This window comes from Crocuta crocuta, unplaced genomic scaffold (assembly GCF_008692635.1).
Source record: "Crocuta crocuta isolate KB4526 unplaced genomic scaffold, BGI_CrCroc_1.0 scaffold317, whole genome shotgun sequence".
In the NCBI taxonomy this organism is placed as follows: Eukaryota; Metazoa; Chordata; class Mammalia; order Carnivora; family Hyaenidae; genus Crocuta; species Crocuta crocuta.
Window position 1 is genome coordinate 1,759,252 of NW_027530984.1, and position 19,376 is coordinate 1,778,627.

General features: G+C 36.6%; 1 protein-coding gene across 1 annotated transcript in view; it reads left to right on the plus strand.

The window, feature by feature from the left end:
• The first annotated feature begins 308 nt into the window (after positions 1–308).
• The window catches only part of LIN7A (lin-7 cell polarity scaffold A), an 82,513-nt gene continuing 63,445 nt past the window's right edge, over positions 309–19,376 (plus strand). The window contains exon 1 of the mRNA XM_077770182.1: positions 309–366. The gene's annotated coding sequence lies outside the window, so the exon portion shown is untranslated. The remainder of the gene's footprint in view (positions 367–19,376) is intronic.

Below are 19,376 nucleotides of genomic sequence, written 5' to 3' on the forward strand. Positions count from 1 at the left end.
AACTGATTTGTGTGACAGAGAACACAAATGAAATGCCATCAGAGGAGGTGTGCTCAGTGACTAATTGTGTAGAACAAATTAAAATGACTTTTTATCAAAAGATGAGGTCAATAAGCTATGAATTACAAGTTCTGATTTTGCAATTTATTGCACTTAGTTTTCATTGTACCATTCCATTGGAATGATGGTACTTTACTGATAAGATACAGTTGACTCTAGATCCCTCTGTTTTGATTTTTTTTTTCAGATGTTGCCAGAGCAATTGAATTACTGGAAAAGCTACAGGAATCTGGAGAAGTACCAGTGCACAAGCTACAATCCCTCAAAAAAGTGCTTCAGAGTGAGTTTTGTACTGCTATTCGAGAGGTATGACTAAAATTTTAATAACTATACTTAGCCATAGGTCTTCTGAATAGAAAAATGCCTTTTCCACAAAAACAGTTGAAATAGTTAAGATTGGAAATACGTCTTAGCTTTCTGTTTTTAGCTGCTTGGAAGATGATAAAATATAATTTAGCCTGCTAAATTCATAAATTAGATCCAGTCAAGATTTATACATTCATATAAAACCAACTGTTGACATTATGGTACCAATGAAGTCACTGCCTCAGCAGGTAACTGTTATTTACTTGTAGTCTAAAATTTTTAGTGGTCACATGAAGTCATATGGATATTCAGTTCAGAATAGTCATAATTAATGGAGGTTGTGCTTTTCTTAAAAGAACATTCCAATGAATCTTGGATATCAGAAAGAGTAACCACTTCTGATTAAGATTATAGTTATCCAAACATTATTGTCTAGTGTAATAATGGAAAATCTCTGAACAGACTGATATGCCCTTCCAGCAAATCTTTGTGATGCTTTCCTCACTAGAGATTTTAAGAAGCTTAATGTAAAACAAGTGTGTAGAAATGAATGTTTGAATTTTGTATTGACCTGTGGAGGAACTGACTAGTCCACTAATTAATTGTTAACATAGAATTCATTTGAGATGTATACACTATATTCTTTATCGAGTAAAATAATGTTTAGTAAGCTCATCATTTCTTCCCCACCAGGTACTAAGTAATAATTCCTTAGTTAGAACCTGAAGTCCATAACTCCACCATATTTGCTCTGCTAGAAGTTGCCACTAATGAATTATCTACTGTCATCGTCTCCAAAACCAGTTGAACGCAGTGACTACCTGGAGAGTTTGTTGTAGCAAAGGACATACACTTGTCAAGGAATACTTGTTACCAACTTCCCTTCCTCTGTGCAACTCTATCTGTGGCCAAAGCACATATTTTTACTTCAACAATGCTAATACATGAGTAGTCACTACACAGGAAAGACGTAGGTGGCTAACACAGAGACATACAAATCTTCTCTCACTATAGATTTAAACAGTAGCCTATCCAGTGGGGTACAGTTTGGATTTTGCTGAGATTTGATTTAGACTGTGCTTGTGCTAAATCTTTATCAGGTAAAGTTGTTCACTATTATATTTTTGTTTATAATGAACACATCTTAATAACCAGAATTGTGTCTCCGAATTCTAATCTATGAATTTAACCAAAGGCTGAAAGGATATTTCTGAAAGTGTATGAGTTCTCAGCCACCATCTGCTCAGTGGGCAAGGTATAGATAGGTGGAAACCCCATGGCCTCTCTAAGTTCAATTCCTATAGTCACTCTGTAGATCAAAGTTAAATCCCCTACACACTCTTTTCTTCCTTCACAGAGTGCTTGTTACTCCCCTGAGATTTGATGGCCAAGTTTTCATTTTTAGATATTCTAACATCTCTCTTACTTTCCATAGAACTAACTAAAGGATAGGACACATCAAACATATCTCTGCTAACTGGGAATTTGGCATGTGAGCAATGCAAAGTCTCTACCTTCATGGAATCTACATTCCAGTGAGAAAATTATGATAAATAAATATTCAATAGAATGTCAGAGGGTGACAAAACTATGGAAACAAAAGAAGCAGGATTAGGACAAGTAGGAATAAAGCTCTATTAAGTTAGGGTGATAGGAAAGTAACCTAACTGAAGTAACAGAACAAGTCACAAATATCAGTGGGATACAGTGTTCCAGGTGGAAGAAACCACAAGTACAAAACTCCAGAGTCAAGAATGATCTTAGTCCATGAAAGGAAGATCCCAAAAGCCAGAATGTCTGCAGTGAAATGAGCAAGATAGGCTTCCCCGAGGCAGCGAGAGAGCAGACCACATGAGGCCTTTCATGCCATTGTTCGGAGACTGGATTTCCTTCTAAGCATGATAGAAAGCCCTTGGAGAATTTTGCCTTGACCTGATTAGATTTTAAAAGGTCTTTCTGACTGCTGTGAGAATACAAGTGTGTGGGCAAGACAAGAAACGAGAGTCCAGTAACAAAATAATGAGTAGATCAAGTGAGAAATGTGGTGATGGCAGCTTGTGTGGTAATGGTTTAAGTTGTGGGAAATCGTCAGGTGTTTTTTGAGAGTAAAGTCAACAGAAATTGTTGATGCATTGGATGTATGGATGAGAGCAGGTCTCAATCTCCTTTTAGGTTTGGACTTCAACAATTGGATGAATGGTTACATAAGGAAATAGGTATCTTTGCAGTTGGACCAAGTTTGGATAAGACTGTCCAAGAGTCCTGTTACGGACAGAGTAAGCTGACGATGCTTTTCCGACATCCAAGTAGAGTCTAACAGGCACCTGAGTCTGAAGCCTGAGGGAAATGTTGGGTCTGGAGATGTAAATGTAGCATAGATATCTGTTTAAATAAATCTACAGACCTTTTTCTTTATAGAGTTTACTAAGGACAAAGAAAATAAGAGTAAAATGAAGACATTATATAGACATTATAAATATATTTATATAAATATAAATGCTGTCTGTGGCAAAGTGTCCTATGTGCATCATTAGTAGTCCATGGAAATGTATAACTAAATTATGGGCAGTCCAGTAATTTCAGAGGGAAGAAGATGATATAATTTATCTGCCTTACATTTTATAAATTTAGACTAATAAGATTAATTTTAGATTCATGGTAATGTCCCTATAATAATTTTGTCCTTAAGGGCAATGCACATTATACAGATATTATTTTGATCAATTCATCTTGACCCACATTTCACACTAGTTTTATGGTATTATTCATATTTAAGTTTGGAATGTTCCCCATTATTCTCATTATATCACTTTACATTAACTATGGGAAGTAATGGTAAAAATAGCAATATGTATTCAACAATAGTGAGTGATAAGACAGTATTATATATCCATCTAGTGAAAAGTTCTTAATAAAAACATAAAATACGAACCCATGTTGCCAGACAGGTGAATCCACACACCAGCAAAGAAAAATGCAGCTGGGAAGTATAACGATATACAACAATAAATATCTGAAAATTTAATTTTCTTAAGTCAAGAATCCTTTCCCTCCTGGTCTCTTAGGTACTGACTGTTGTACTGGCGCGAAACCTTTGAAGTTCTGGGTTCTTCTCCAAGTTATACTAGAATCTCTATGGTTAAATTATTTGACTTTTTCAGGAATATTTGTTAGTTAATACTTTCCAGTGTGAAAGTTATTAATTTTGTCATGACAGGTAGAGGAAAGACAAAGAATTGCATGGGTGTCATTCTTAGTTGCATTCACCAGAGCAAAAACAGGTAAAGGTCACGGTCAACAAGAGAGTGAAATCCAAATTATGCTAAAAAAGAAAAAAAGCAGGACAAACACTTACCAGTTTTTTAAATTGCCTTAATCCTTACGCGAGTGTAATAGTAGGTATAGGTACAGGTTGAGGCAATCCCATATTTTATTTTACATTTGGATGAAACCACTGAATCAGCTCTTGACCTACGGGTAGCACTTCTATGGGAAGAATGGTTTAAAGAAATATTAGTTTTTCACTGAAAATGAATGATTAAAAGAGATTAGATGAGTTCTCGACTTAACTATTCTTCTGTAATCTGCAATAGAGATAGAAAAAATCATGCTGAGATCAGTACTGAAGCAAGACCATTGATGTACACAACTAAAAGGGGCATTGACCCATCAATAAAGGAGTGTCACTTGAATGCCAGTCCACACACAGCTTTAGCCACAGAATACAGGTAGTAGATGGCAATACTTACGTTGATATTTTGTTTTCTGGCTGAAGGATCGCCAAAGGACCCAATTAATAATTAAATTGCACCATTCTGTGCAGGTAATTTTGGGATACATGGCGATAAATGGACTGACATTTCATGTTCCTTTCCCATAGTGAGAGGTACCAGCTGACAAGAGAAAGTTCCCAGAACTTTTTGAATGAGAGATGAAATAAAAAAATTTTATGGTTGTGACGTTCCCAATAAGGGCCATTTCTGGGATTTCAAGTTTTTGTTCATCACTGTGTCATTTAGGTTGAATGACCTAAATTTATAAATTGAAACATAAGGAAATATGGGTTGAAATAATAAGGATGGTAAAATGTTGGCTTTGGTAAGAGAAATTCCCATGAGACTTGAATGGTGAATTTGAATTGAATTCAAATAGTTTTATTGCCAAGAGATGAACTTTTTCCTGACACTTCATATTCTTCATGCCTCAGAGAAAGAAATCAATAGTATATGAGTGGTTATATTTTAAGAGGTCATCCCATTTCTGCAACAGAGTTCAAAGAAATTCTTTCTGAAACTAAAATTAAAAAAAACAAACAAACAGAATTAATCTATTTACCATCATCATCTTCCAAGTTTTACAGCATTTAGGCTTCCTGCTTTCCAAGGGAGTGTGCTCACTGATGTGGTGTTTGATGTGCTGCTGAGAGTGAGTGGTCTGTGGTGAGGATCTGCTCCCGCATTTATGGCACACTTGAACCAAAAATGCAGAACCAAATGACATAGTTGCCAAAAACTGCCTTCTCTGGCCAACTGTCAGATGCTATGTGTTAGTATTTTCTTATACAGTAGAACTGTAGATTAAGAAAATAAACCAATTCCATGTGGAATCATTCTGTGATAGTCAGTAGGATTGTTGGAAAACATACTCGTTCTTCTCTTCTTCTAACACATGTTACAACTGGATTTCCCCATCCCTTTTAAAGCAAGATGTGGTTATGACAACCGCCTTGGCTAAGGAAGTGTGAGTGGAAGTGGTGTGTGCCACTTCCTTGGTGAAGCCTTTGAGGCAGTGCGTGGTATATTGTGTTCCTTTTACTTTGCCATGTGACTAGTGATGTTTTAGCTGGTAAATGATTAATCAGCCTGGGTTGCAGAGTGAGGAAATGAGAAATACAGGCTCTGCCAACCTTTTACAAACAGGTAGCCTGAGCAAGAAATACACCTTTGTTACTCTAAGCCTCTAGAACATTGTGTTGGAACATAATGCAAGCCATCCGGACTGATAATACACAATCATCAAGCCAAATTTAGTTTGGATATAGGTTATAAGCAATAGCAAGCATCCTTTTCACTGCTGTAAAACAAAATTAATTTTTAAAGTCTATGTTGATATTTTCTTTTATTTTTAAATGTTTTATTTATTTCTAGGAGAGAGAGAGAGACAGCGTGAGCAGAGGAGGGTCAGAGAGAGAGGGAGTCACAGACTCCAAAACGGGCTCCAGGCTCTGAGCTGGCAGTCAGCACAGAGCCTGACGCGAGGCTCGAACCCACAAATCGCGAGATCATGACCCAAGCGAAAGTCGGACGCTTAACCGACTAAGCCACCCAGGTGTCCCTGTTGTTATTTTCAATAAGCTATGGTACATCTTCTTAAAACTATATGAAGTTGATAACCAGTATAAGTACCATGCCCATTGGATAGTTCATAAATTTTAAAATCTGAGACACTTGGGTCATAGATCTTGCTTCTAGAGTATTTTCCATTCACTCCTATTCTCATTTTTTTCTCCCTGAGGATGGAGCCCATTAACCATCCAGCACCACCTCCCACCCCATCCAAGTCTTACACTGTTGCTTTATAAATAATTTCTTTGTTTATCAGAAGGAATACTTAGAACATATCAATCTGCTATTCATTTGCTCTTAGTCTCCAGTAAGATTCTTTCCCCAGAGAGATCTATATATTGGGAATTATCATCACAGTGACCCCCACCAGTTTCATGTGAAATTTCACTGCCAGGCATTGGGTCAGATCAGGGGGAGCAGCAGCAGCATTAGAGCAGTGTTGTAGTCAAGTTGACCAGTGGTCAAATCCCAACTTGGCTGCTTATTTCAGAACTCTCTAATATTTTATTTGTGAACTTTTAATAACAGAATGATACCATCAGCCTTGAAGTGATTCTGATAGTTACAGACCATATATGTAAAGTCACATAGTACAGAGTCTGGCATCCAATAATTACACAATCAATGGATGCTATTGTAATTAAAGGGTAGAGTCCCAAATTATCACTAGGTGTAGTGTTTCGGTAAGTCAGGAAATGGATAGCAGATGGGAAGAGAAGTGTTAGTTTCTATAGGCTACATCTAAGAAAATCCATAAGACTAATGAACATATTCACTGCCCCACCATTAATCATGAAAACAAAATAAATGGAGCCATGTATTCTAATTCCACAATCATATGGGGCATACCATTATGACACACATGTTTGTTTTTGGTGCTGTTCTGTGTATCTACTGTGTGGATGAAACATGGTCAGCAAGTGTAATCAGCTTTATGAGAAAACTAATGATGGGTTGTATGATAGAAAACAGATTTATAATTACCTTAAGAAAACATATACTTGGGTCAATACTGACAAGATGAGATGAAATAAGAATGTATAGAAAGAGAAAAAAGTTGGTGGTAGGGAGAGTGGAAGGGAAAGAAGGTAGAAAGGAAGAGATAGAGGGAAGGCAGAAAACAGGAAAGGAAGAAAGACAGACAAGAAGGAAGAAGGGATGGAAGGCAGGCTGATGGTAAATCATGACTTAGTGTCTGTTTAAAAAATGGCAAGAACTTGGAGTCAGAGCATTGACAATGGTTTCAGACAACATGGACACAAGTCCGTTAGCCATCTTATTATATGACCTTGTCCTCGTTACTTAACTTCTATGTCCTGGTTTTGTTTATCCTTTTTGTTAAAAGATGAAATAAGACCATAATAATTCCCAATAATAATGTTGGGAAGATTAAATCAAATGAGATTAAAAAATATAAAATACCTTGACTAATACACTACTTAGCTAAAAGAGTAAGTAGTTAAGAAAGGGTAATTATTCTGGTGAAAAATTCAGTGGCTTTTGTGACAGTACAATAGAATTTTATTGTATTCTGATAGAAATATTAGTTACAAATGCAGAGAATAATAGCACTGTAGTTACCAATCATCCAGACAAATGTAGAATTTTTTCTCCATAGGAGGCTCACATTTAAAAAAAAATTTAATGTTTATTTGTTTTTGAGAGAGCGAGCACACGATCAGGGGAGCCACAGAGAGAGAGAGAGAGAGAGGGAGACACAGAATCCAAAGCAGGCCCCAGGCTCTGAGCTGTCAGCACAGAGGAGGCTCACATTTTAAGAAAGATGTTGGCAGTCTGGAGTGGTTTTAGAATAAACCAATATAGTAAGGAATCTGGAAATCTTGTCATTTGATAAGAAGTTAAGGACTTGGTGATAGTTAGCCACAAAAGAAAAAAAGTAGTGCTCAATATGCTTGTCATTTACTGTTTGGTAGGATGAAGCGAAAGGGAGGTAACCAGGCTAGACCACTGGGTGAAAAGGAAGAATGCAGATAGCTAGCAATAACCAGCAATGGGTTCATTCATAATGTAAAATGCTTCCTATAAAACAGCAGAGGTTAAATCGTCATATTTCAGATCACTTTTGCACAAGAGCTTTTAACTTAAGGTCACATATAAGCTTCATGTTGTAGGTGAAGTAAAAACAAATATACATGTATGCTTTTATAAAGTGTAACTATATAAATACTTCTATATAAATACATGTGATTTATGTGCCCTATTTCTGTTCCCTTCCATTTACGTGCAAAAGTTTTTATGGCAAAATATGATTTTAATGTTTTACTTTAAACATGGATTTCATTATGTAAAATTAGCATCCTGTTATATAATGGCATCTAAAATAGGATCGTATTCGTGGGAATTAACAAAAATATATCTGACATATGTTTGCACGTATCTCTTTCTGTTCCTATTGAACTTAGCTTAAGTTGGCAGATGACAAAGAAAGAAAGCTTGATGGCTTTTTCATTTCCTTTGATTTTATTTGCACTGCCAAATGTGATAGGACACAAAAGCCAGATTGTTTCTTATGTGATAAGTTTCCTGCCAAGAAGAGCATGAAGTCAATAAAGCTTATTTCTGAGCATCCTGAAAATACATCGCACAACATAGAATTTTTATTTTCTTTACCAAAACTTATATTTGTCCCAGCGTGTCTTGACACGTTTCCAAGCAAAAGGAACCATGAATAATTGGAGAAAGCTTGATCAAATCATGCACTTTAGAAACGTTTGAACTGGTGGGCTGCTCAGAAACACAAGAACAACAAAAATAGTGGCTCTGTTCACATGAAATAACCTACTTCTGAACTCTGACATTCTGCTAATATTTTGAACCAGTTATGGTGAAAATAACAGCTGTGTGCCATTCCCACTTGGCAGGCAATTAGTGAAAACTATGATTGTTGCAGTAAAGCTCTCATTTTTATCCATCATGTGAATGCTGATGGTCCTATTGAAGTCTATGTGTGTGCGTGTGTGCATGCTTTGAGTGTGTGTGTGAGTGCGTTGTGCACGTGCGCGTGGGTGTGTGTATGTTACCTCATAGATACTTTAAAGACCAAGTTGTTCCAACAGTAAAGAGTTTCTTTGTTTTGCAAAACTCCTAATGTAGGAAAACTCTTCATATTCTTTGTACATGTGGAGTACATATGGAGTTTCTCGGTCCAACATCCAGCTTGATTATTTTGATGAAGAAGACAGAGCTTTTACTTTTATGGAGATTTATTACTTTTTAACATCAGCATGCATTAGTGTCAAAGATTCTGACAATTATTCTGAAAGATGCCTTGCCTGCTCTGTGAAAAGTGGTCCAGTAATTTCACAACCACAGCCTGGAACCTATATTTAAGTTTTTATTTTCAAATAGAGCAAACTGTGTTCTTTTCATTGTCAAAAGTTGGTTTGGTGTTTTTTTTTTCTTTATGGGTTCATTTTTGGCTTCCCAGAAGATATGTGTTAATGCATTTGGTTGAACTTGGGAAATTTCACTTTATTTATTTATTTATTTACTTTTTTAAGTGTCTGATGTATTTTTTTACTGCATCTTAGAACAGTGTGACAAGAGAGGTTCATTTGTGGCTAGACTTTCTTGTAGTAGACTCTAAGCTGGCCATAAAATGGAGACTAGTCGTCAGATTCCTGATTCACTGATCTTGTATGACTGACAGCTGCTAGGAATGCCTGCCGTTTTGGAAGGAGAAACCAGAGCCAAAAACTTGTGACCTTTCCAGAGCTAGAGGAAGGATACCTGTGAGGGCAAAGGGAGTTAAAAATGAGAAAGTCTTGTCAGTTTAACCATCGAGAAGAACTACAACTGGAAAGACTGCAAAACTCTTTTAAAGGTTATTTCTGCTTAAATGATTTAAAATTGAAGAAAGGCTTCAAATGTCTCTCTTTGCTGACAGAGGCTGCATTGTTGATGCCAACCTTCACAAAAATAACTTCATGTACCTTGAGGACAAAGGATTTGGTAGGACCTAAATCCAACTTGAAGTGTCTTGAAGAAAGCACAGTTGTCTTGACACAAGTCTGTTCTGCTGTAAGAGAATTTAATTCTATTTGCTTTTGAAAGTGGTGTGAGTGGCAACTTTGAGCCCTTGCTGGTATTAAAACAGACTCAAAATTGATTGCACACTAAAAATGATATAGACATTTCCTTGTAAAAGATTGCTCCAAATTTTGACTTCTTCCACATCAAACAGCCTTCTCGTTGAAATTTACTTCATGCAGACAAAAGTTTTCTTTTTCTTAATATGATTTGCCTAATTTGGAATTTTTTTCAGAAGCCACCATTAATTTTTACCAAAAAAAGTCACATAGTCTTCTGTAATGAATAAAATAACTCAATGTCAAAGGCAAAAAATGACATGAGCATTTACACACGAGTGTATTTTTCTTGGGATACCACCATAACTTCAGCAGATTCTCAAAAAGATCCATGCTATACCCTCCCATCTCACCTGCCAGAAAATGAAGACTACTCCTTAATAAAGGATTCTGGTATCAGTTGAGATATACTACTTGACTAGTTGGTCTCCATCTCTAAGACCCTCTCAATCCTATGACTCTAGTTACATAGCAAGTAACCCATGTTTTTCTTCACATAAATGACGTGGAATTATATAAGGCTGAGCATGTATGCATCGTAGGACTATGTGAGTATGTGAGACTCTGTATGAATGGGTAGGGAAGACAGACACTATAATGAGTTTTAAAGTGATAAAAATAATGAGAGCAGTAAATGCATTCATTTTATTGAGGTTTTCAAAGAATATAATCTATAATTTTATCACAGGAAATTGGGAACTGTTTTCGAATGATAAATTCACTGGAAACAGAATTTTTAAACTAAGTTATAGCTTTGCAGCTTTCTCAGAAGAGAAACATTTATAACAATGTGAGGAGTGTTTATAACATCAACTTGTCACTTTCTGGTAGCAGGAATGGGTCTGTGTGTCAGGAACCATCTTAAACTATAATTGCACTAATGGGTCATTGATCTTAAAGACATCTAAACAGACCCTCACAAAAAGTCTGTAATAATTCTGAAGGCTGTTAGCATCCCTGTTGGGTAAATACTCAGCTGGGGCTTTCTGTTTGCTGTAACAAATGGTAAAATAAACAGTACATATTTCCAGAAGCTTGTAATTACATGTGCTTACATAGTAGTTCAAAATAATAGAGTCCTCCAAGAAGTTGTATTTTATATCAGTCAGATAAAGTGAACATCCTGTCTACTGCTGAGATCATAAGACTGGAAATCAGAACTTCTATTTTTGCACTATGGATGACAATTTTTATTTCAGTGAACAAGCCATTTAACCTTTTATTGTCTCAGTATTAGCAACATATGTGTAGACAAGTCCAATTGTACAAGCCATCTAAAGTGAATGTTAAGTTACAAATTGTCATTAAAATTTTTTTAAATCCTCATTTTTAAAAAATGTTTTGTTTTGTTTTGTTTTTGAGAGAGAGAGACAGTGTGAGCAGGGGAGGGTCAGAAAGAGGAAGGCAGAATCAGAAGCAGGCTCCAGGCTCTGAGCTAGCTGTCAGCACAGAACCCAACGCGGGGCTTGAACCCACAAACCGTGAGATCATGACCCGAGCCGAAGTCAGACGCTTAACTGACTAAGCCATGCAGGCGCCCCTTTAATCCTTATTTTTGAGAGTGGAGAGGGAGAACAGAGAGAGGGAGACACAGAATCTGAAGCAGGCTCCAGGTTCCAAGCTGCCAGCACAGCCCAACNCGCAGGCGCCCCTTTAGTCCTTATTTTTGAGAGTGGAGAGGGAGAACAGAGAGAGAGGGAGACACAGAATCTGAAGCAGGCTCCAGGTTCCAAGCTGCCAGCACAGCCCAACGCATGGCTTGAACCTGTGGACCACGAGATCATGACCTGAGCTGAAGTAGGACTGAGCCACCCAGGACCCCCACAAATTGTCATTTATAACCAGATTGCTGTTAATCCTGAGTGCGATTTGCACATTGAAAAGGAAATGGAATTAGTATCACTTATAATTCAAATATCTGTAAAGTAATTATTACCTTCCTCCCTCCCTCCCTTCTATCCCTCCTTCCTTCCCTTGTTCTTTCATACAAGAATTAAGGCTGAACACTGACCAGTATATTTTGTATTCATCATTCCTTCACTTTTATATAGTCTGAGTGCTTGTGTATTTCCTCAAATATATATGTCTTAATTGTATTTGTTTACAATGTTATAAAAAGAGATCATGCTGCTGAAATCTTTGGGGATGTCCTTTTTCACTTAATATCATACTCCTAAGATTCAGTCATACTTTGTTTTGTTGCTGTAGTTCATTTGTTTTGACTGCTGTGTGATATCTCATAGTGTAAATATACCACTATTTATTAATTCACTCTCATCGATGAGCATTTACGTTGTCTCCAAGTGCTGCTATGAACATACATGCATTTCTTGTCACATGATCAAGACTTCTTTGAGGTACATATCTAGATCTGGAATTTCTGGATTATAAGGTATAAAAATATTCAACGTTAAGGGGCACCTGGGTGGCTCTGGGGCGCCTGGGTGGCTCAGTCGGTTGAGTGTCCAGCTTCCACTAAAGTCATGATCTCACTGTTCGTGGGTTCGAGCCCCGCGTCGGGCTCTGTGCTGGTAGCACAGAGCCTAGAGCCTGCTTCAGATTTTGTGTCTCCCTCTCTCTCTAACCCTCCCCTTCTCACCCTCTCTCTCTCTCCCTCTCCAAAATAAAAATAAAACATTAAAAAAATTTAATAAAAAATATTAAACTTTAAGAGATAATGCCAAACAACTTTTAGACTTAGTTGCTCCAGTTTATGCCTCAGCAAGCAATACAGAAGTTGTGTTATCCACATTATCTCCAACATTGTCATAGGGGATATTTAAACTTATATATCAATTGTGTTGCTCTGGGGTGGCTCAGTCACTTAACCATCTGACTTCGGCTCAGGTCTTCATCTCAGGGTTTGTGAGGTAGAGCCCTGTTGGGCTCTCCACTGTCAGTACAGAGCTCGCTTGGGATCCTTTGTCTCCCTCTCTCTCTGCCCCTCCCTTACTCACATTCTCTCTTTCTCTCAAAAAAATCACTTATGTCAATTGAATATGCTAAAATAATATTTCATTGCAGTCATCATTTGCATTTAATTGATCACTAAATTGTTGCATATCCCTTCTTGTAATTACTGGCCATGGATGTTTCTTTTTCTGTGAAAAATCTGTTCATGTATTTTTTTTTACTGATATGTGCTTATATATTTTTAAATATTTTTATATATTCTTGTTATTAATTTTTTACTAATGGTATATGTAGTTCTCCTACATTGTATCTCTTAGGTTATAATTTGTGTTCAAGATGTCTTTATTTTTTGGGAATGTAAACTGGTACAGCCCCTCTGGAAAACAGTGTGGAGGTTCCTCNGAGAGACAGACAGACAGACAGAGCACAAGCAGAGGAGGTGCAGAGAGAGAGAGAGACACAAAACCCAAAGCAGGCTCCAGGCTCTGAGCTATCAGCACAGNCAGACAGACAGACAGAGCACAAGCAGGGGAGGTGCAGAGAGAGAGAGAGACACAAAACCCAAAGCAGGCTCCAGGCTCTGAGCTATCAGCACAGGGCTCAACGCAGGACTCAAACCCACAGACTGTGAGACCATGACCTGAGCTGAAGTTGGATGTTCAATCAACTGAGCCACCAAGACACCTCTAAAGGTGTCTTTATACATACAGTTCTTAATTTTAAATATTCACATTATCTATTATTTAATTTATTTATCTATTTATTGTTTTAAGTTTATTTATGAAAGAGAGAGAGAGCAAAAGTAAGGTAGCAGCAGAAAGAGTGAGAGCGAGAATCACCAAGCATCGAGTTCGATGTGGGGCTCAAACTCACAAACCTTGAGATCATGACCTGGGCCAAAACCCAACGTCAGATTCTTAACCGACTGAGCCACCCAGGTGCCCTTCATTGATTATCTTTTAAATAATCAATGCTTTCGGTAGATGTTTTACTTAAGAATTATTTCCTACCACAATGTCTAAAAGATATTCATCTATATTTTCTACTAAAAGTAAAATTTTTATTTTGAGATTTACGTTTTTAATCCATCTAGAGTTGATATTTTGTGTATAGTTTGGGGGAGGGATCTGATTTTGTCTTTTATCTATAAGGGTAACTATTTCTTGCTCAATTTGTTGAATAATCCATAATTTTCTCAGTCACTTGCCAAACTAATATATACCGGACTATACACATGGATCTGTTTCTGGGCTTCTGATTAACTCATCAATTTCTCTGTCCTTCATTAATGGCCTGCTTATTTCATTTGGGAGACTCAAGGCAATGAGTATGGGGAGGGGCATAGTTTTAATCCTCACTTTTATTAGAAGACTTATGAGTGCTTATTGCACACGTGTATGGGTATGTGAAGGTAAATTAATAAAAGCAAACCTTTCATGCATCAGTAAATAATAAGTATGTGTCATAAACTAAAGATTATTATGATAATCCAATTTCTGTTTTTTGCACTGGAGGTGCGATGGGGGAAGAAAGAAAATAACATAGTGTAATGTTTTCAAACTGAATAGTTTCACATTCATGATTTGTGGGTCTCTCTCAGTTTCCTTCATCAAGGTTAATTAAGGTTTTAAGTACAGTCATTTATCTTATTCAGCTGACGGCAGAGAATGTTTCAGTTATCGCAGCAAAATTAGCTCCTATCACAGTGTCTGCCAAATAATGAGCATTTAATAAATATTTGTTGAATGCATGAACAAATTCATTAAGATGACCTTTTCATTAGTAGACAAACGTATATTTGATTTTCATAGGCCTTGATTTTCAGATGGGATTCTGAACTCATACAGATCCTAGACAAACCTGGTAACACTGCTAGTTTAGAATAAGATCTCACATTAAAATGGCTTCCAACCTTGAAAGGTGGTCAGTGATTATAACTGAATTTTATTTACATTTAAAAATTGTTTCCAGCTATGAAAACTGACCTGTAATTCACATAACAATTTCAAGGTTTTTTATGTATTTGCATAAATATATACATTGGTATAGATGTGCAAGTATGATCTGTTTTCCTGTTGTGAATGCATAACTGTTGTATTTGACATAAAATTTAGTAATGTGTCAAAGGTGAAGACGGAACCTTAGAAAGCCCGTCACCCTGTAGTTCTTAGACTCAGGGTAGTCATACACTTCGTGAATCTCGTGATTACGAATCTTGTGAAATTATGGGTCATTTTTCAAGGAATATGTACGTGCAATTTTTTTTAAATGCAAGTGATAGGTAAACTGTCTAAAGTGGATCGATTTGGAGTCTTAAACTATTATAACTCTTTAATATTACAGCTGAGAAAATAGATCTGGAAAGTTTAAGTTGTCTTTCAAGCTAGTTGGTGCCTGAGTTAGTAACAGAGCAAAGTTTCCATTGAATGCTAGTCCAGTTCTAATTCTACTTGCTGTGGACAGTGGCAAAAACGGAACATTCTGAAATGTGGAAACAATGAAACATTATTTCACTACTTATCAGTAATGAGCCAAAATAATTGGAAGATCTCATCATGGTTCCCGTTTCTGTAATTTCTATTCACATCAGTGTTCCATGTGTACCAACAGCATTCTTTAAAATGTTTGCCTTCTGGTTCTTTCTTTGGCTCATTTAACACAAGGCAGTGCACAGGGTTCAGTAATATATCCTCTCATATGTTTGTAATCCAAATTTCCAGGAGGCAATGTAAAAGTTTTAGTTACTAATCATTGTATAATTGGCATTGTATCACCAAAAGGCTTATGATAGTTCCAGAAAATTTCAGCCCCCACTGAAATAATTTGGTATTTTTTTTCTAAATATTTTTTTTTTATTTATTTCTAGGAGAGAGAGAGAGAGACAGCGTGAGCAGGGGAGGGTCAGAGAGAGAGGGAGACACAAACTCTGAAATAGGCTCCAGGCTCTGAGCTGGCAGTCAGCACAGAGCCCGACGCGGGGCTCGAACCCATGAACCGCGAGATCATGACCTAAGCGAAAGTCGGATGCTCAACCGACTAAGCCACCCAGGCGCCCCGCAATTTGGTATTTTTAAGATCAGACTTTTGCAGATGTGTTTCAGAATCTATCACAAATAAGCATGTCCTTTCAAATATGTGTTTAGTCCTTTTCTTACTATGTTAGCACTAGAGGCAGTGAAGCCATTTTCAACCAATAGATATTTTAGGGAGAATGCCTGCTCTCCCAGAAAAAAAAAAAAGTCTATTACAGGTAATTTTGTCTTCCAGACAAAATTGGTTTTCCTCTTGTCTACCTCTTGATTATATAAAAGATGCCAAATATTTATTAAACCTGATACTTGGAAACTTTCTGAACTGCATTTTCTCCATGCTGTTTCTGATAGGTGAGCAATAGTGCATCCCAGATTTGTCCCACTGCCTAAAGTCCTGCCCAGAATTACTTTGCAGTTCATTTCCCATTTAGCACCTAGAGATACAGTCACAGTTCATAGGTAAGAGACAGTAAGCACTCTGAAAAGCATCTTTCCAAGTTTTTCAGGGACTGCACAAAGAAATAAGCAAATGTAAAAAATAAACAAGGAACAAACCAAGCAACAACAAGGGACCAAAAGAGATACATCCTCTTCTCCTCAGTCTTGCTTCTGGAAGGATGGGGCCAGTGACCAGAGACATGTGACAGGGCATTCAGAGGTCTGAATAAACAACAGAAGCATTACCTTGATGACAGTGAACAGATGTGTATTTTCCATGTTAAATGCAATAAAGTCCCTTTCTATTTAAGGTCAAGAAAGGAGAAGGAAATTATTCCTTCTAAAACACACAGTAGAATCGATAATTTCCCTCTCACTGATTTTATTGACATCGTTTTTTGCACACACCTTCCTAAACAATCCTCAGCTCCTATCCACTTGGGGATATCAATACAGGCACTCGCCATAACAGGCATTAGCCATAACAAGGATGGATACATAACAAGAATACTCATGCCTCACCATTCGGAGGACTATAAACCCATATGGAGCCAATGTGGGAAAGGTGACTGGCCGTGCACCAAAATTAAAGAATCCTACCTCCCGAGTTTCTAACTGAAAGGATATTCTGTTAAATTTCTTTTATTACCACCTGCTTAACTACCAGATATATTTTACTCCTTGTTTCAGAAAGTGAATTATAACTGGATTCTATTAAAATTTCTTTGAAAATCATTCCGTTTCCTCACAGATGGAATAGTAATTACTTCTGTGTCAAAGATAGAGACAAGCCAACTACCACTATACGTTGAGAGAACTGGGATTGCTAGACATTAGCTAAGTAAATTAGACTTTCCCAAACAAGGTAAAAAAAAAATCTGTCCTTTCTCCAGATATGATGAAAAACTACATGTCAATTATATTTCAAAAAAATTAAAATAGCCAAATCATAACACTGCAGACATTTGAGGCCTTAAACAATTATAAAGATACCATAATAGTTCAGTCGAACTTCTCAATAATAAATATTTTCAGTGTCTGAAGACAGTCCCATGAGAGGACAATAATTTATTAGTTACTATGGTTGAAGAGTTTGTAATTATATGATTCAAATCACATTGTTGATATTTCATGCAAAATACCTTGTCAAGCATAGGCAATTACTCAAACAATAGTTAGAAGGAAGAGATTCATTTAGAATGTTCATTTGCTTTAATTAATTTTGGTACATTACTACAGCCAAGAAAGGAATTTTTAAGATCTCCATGACTTACTGATGGAAAGTAATATAGCCACTGAATTATACTTGATACTCATATTTTCATCTTAGAAAGGAAAAACTTGGGTAATAGAGTCCATGTTGATTTAATCATTGTGGGATTAAAATTGTTTTTAATGAAACTGCTTATTAGTATAATTTATGGTTTTATAATATTTGCATTGTCCAGCAGGAAGACAGACTGAAGTAGCCACACATTTAAACATGTGAATATGTAAACGAATTTTCCTTAACTTGAACTTCTATGCAATGAAAATTGGACCGAGTAAAGCTATAGCTTAGTAAAAGAAAATCTCAGAGCATTTTTTCTATTTGTAGTTTAGTTAGTTATAATGATGTCCTAGTGAGAAAAAGAAATAAAGCCTAATGTGATTATATTTCATAAAATATTTCCATTTCCGTAAAATATTTCCATTCTGTAGAAGATACAATGACACTTTTTCATTGAATTCCCAGCGATGAAAATATTTATGTTTGTTAATTTATTATAAGACTTCAGAAAGTTTAGGACCATCAGATACTTACATTTAATTTTGAAAAATGTTTTACAGTGGATGCTTAATTAAACATGTGTTTACAAGCAAAATATTCACAACTTAATCATCTATCAGGCTATTTTGTGTATTCATTATCAAATGTTTAGATGTTTACAAACATGATTTTCTTTGAGGAAAGCAATATTTATAATTGTTAGAAAAACATATGCTTATTGAACTATATATTTCAATGCATTTAGTATTGACGTACATACTGGCAGCTAAAAAAGAGAGTAAAAGGAGAGTTTTTCTCAATGACTAATTTGAATATAGAAAACTATTTAGTTGCATTTAAAAGCAGATGAATTGTAATTAAGCTTGTTGACTTGCTTTGCTAATACAGAAATGACTTTTTAGAGATCTTGTTCCAGACACTGCAATTCAATATACATAATTTTATTTTAATGTAGCAGGTTATTTAGAAAATAAATTCATTATGTGTTGTGTGCTGTGAGGGACATTTCCTGTTTCCCTGCTCTTTTCCATTAGTTTCTCTTTCACTGAGCCTCTAAAAACCAAGTAACCACTGATACATTCTCTTTACCTCCTCTCATCCCACTGCTTTTATCCTCTAATGTGTCTGGAAGAGGGAAAGAAGCTGAATGAGATGGATACATTCCTCCCTGCCCACCCCCACCACAGTTTTCAGCTGAAGATTTCTTAATTTTCACTGTGATACCAGTTCTTTTAAAACTGTAGCAGTCACTTGTTTTGTGACCTCGGGGCTTAGATCATTTCTATGTGAATGCTTTTTCCATTTACAGCAGAACATTCCATTGACCTTTCCTAAGGTGTACAAACAATTCCTTTGAATCTTCGTTTGTGGCTAAAAATAATACAAACACATCACATTTACAGTGTTCATGTACGGTGGTAAATTAGCCCCCAGATCAGTGAATCTGAAGGTACTCATGATAGTGCAACAAAAATGTTTTCCCCTTTGCAAAGAAATACTCATTTTCCATTTGTAGCTAGCAGGTAGAGGAGCTCCTAGTGAAAGGTATGACTCTCCTCTATATAGTCTGGCCTGGCTCAGCCGGTTTTCTCCTGTTTATAATCTCTAGACGTGGGAGACTTTGTCTTCCTTTGTGGTCTCTCCAGGTAAGCCACAGACAGGGGCACCAAACACCTAGTAGGTGTTTGTGATGCCGGTTGTAATTTAATGTATGCCTGGAACGTTTCTTCGGTCCTCTCTGCTTGCCATGGCCCTCGCTCCCTATACTTCACATCTGCTGCTGTTCCTCCATCCCGTGCCCAGGACTTGTCCATTACTTGCATGTAGCATCAGTCTGAACACTTGGCCTGGCAGGATTCCCCTTTCTTCCTAATGAAGAAGAGAGTCTACTTACTCTAGTTAC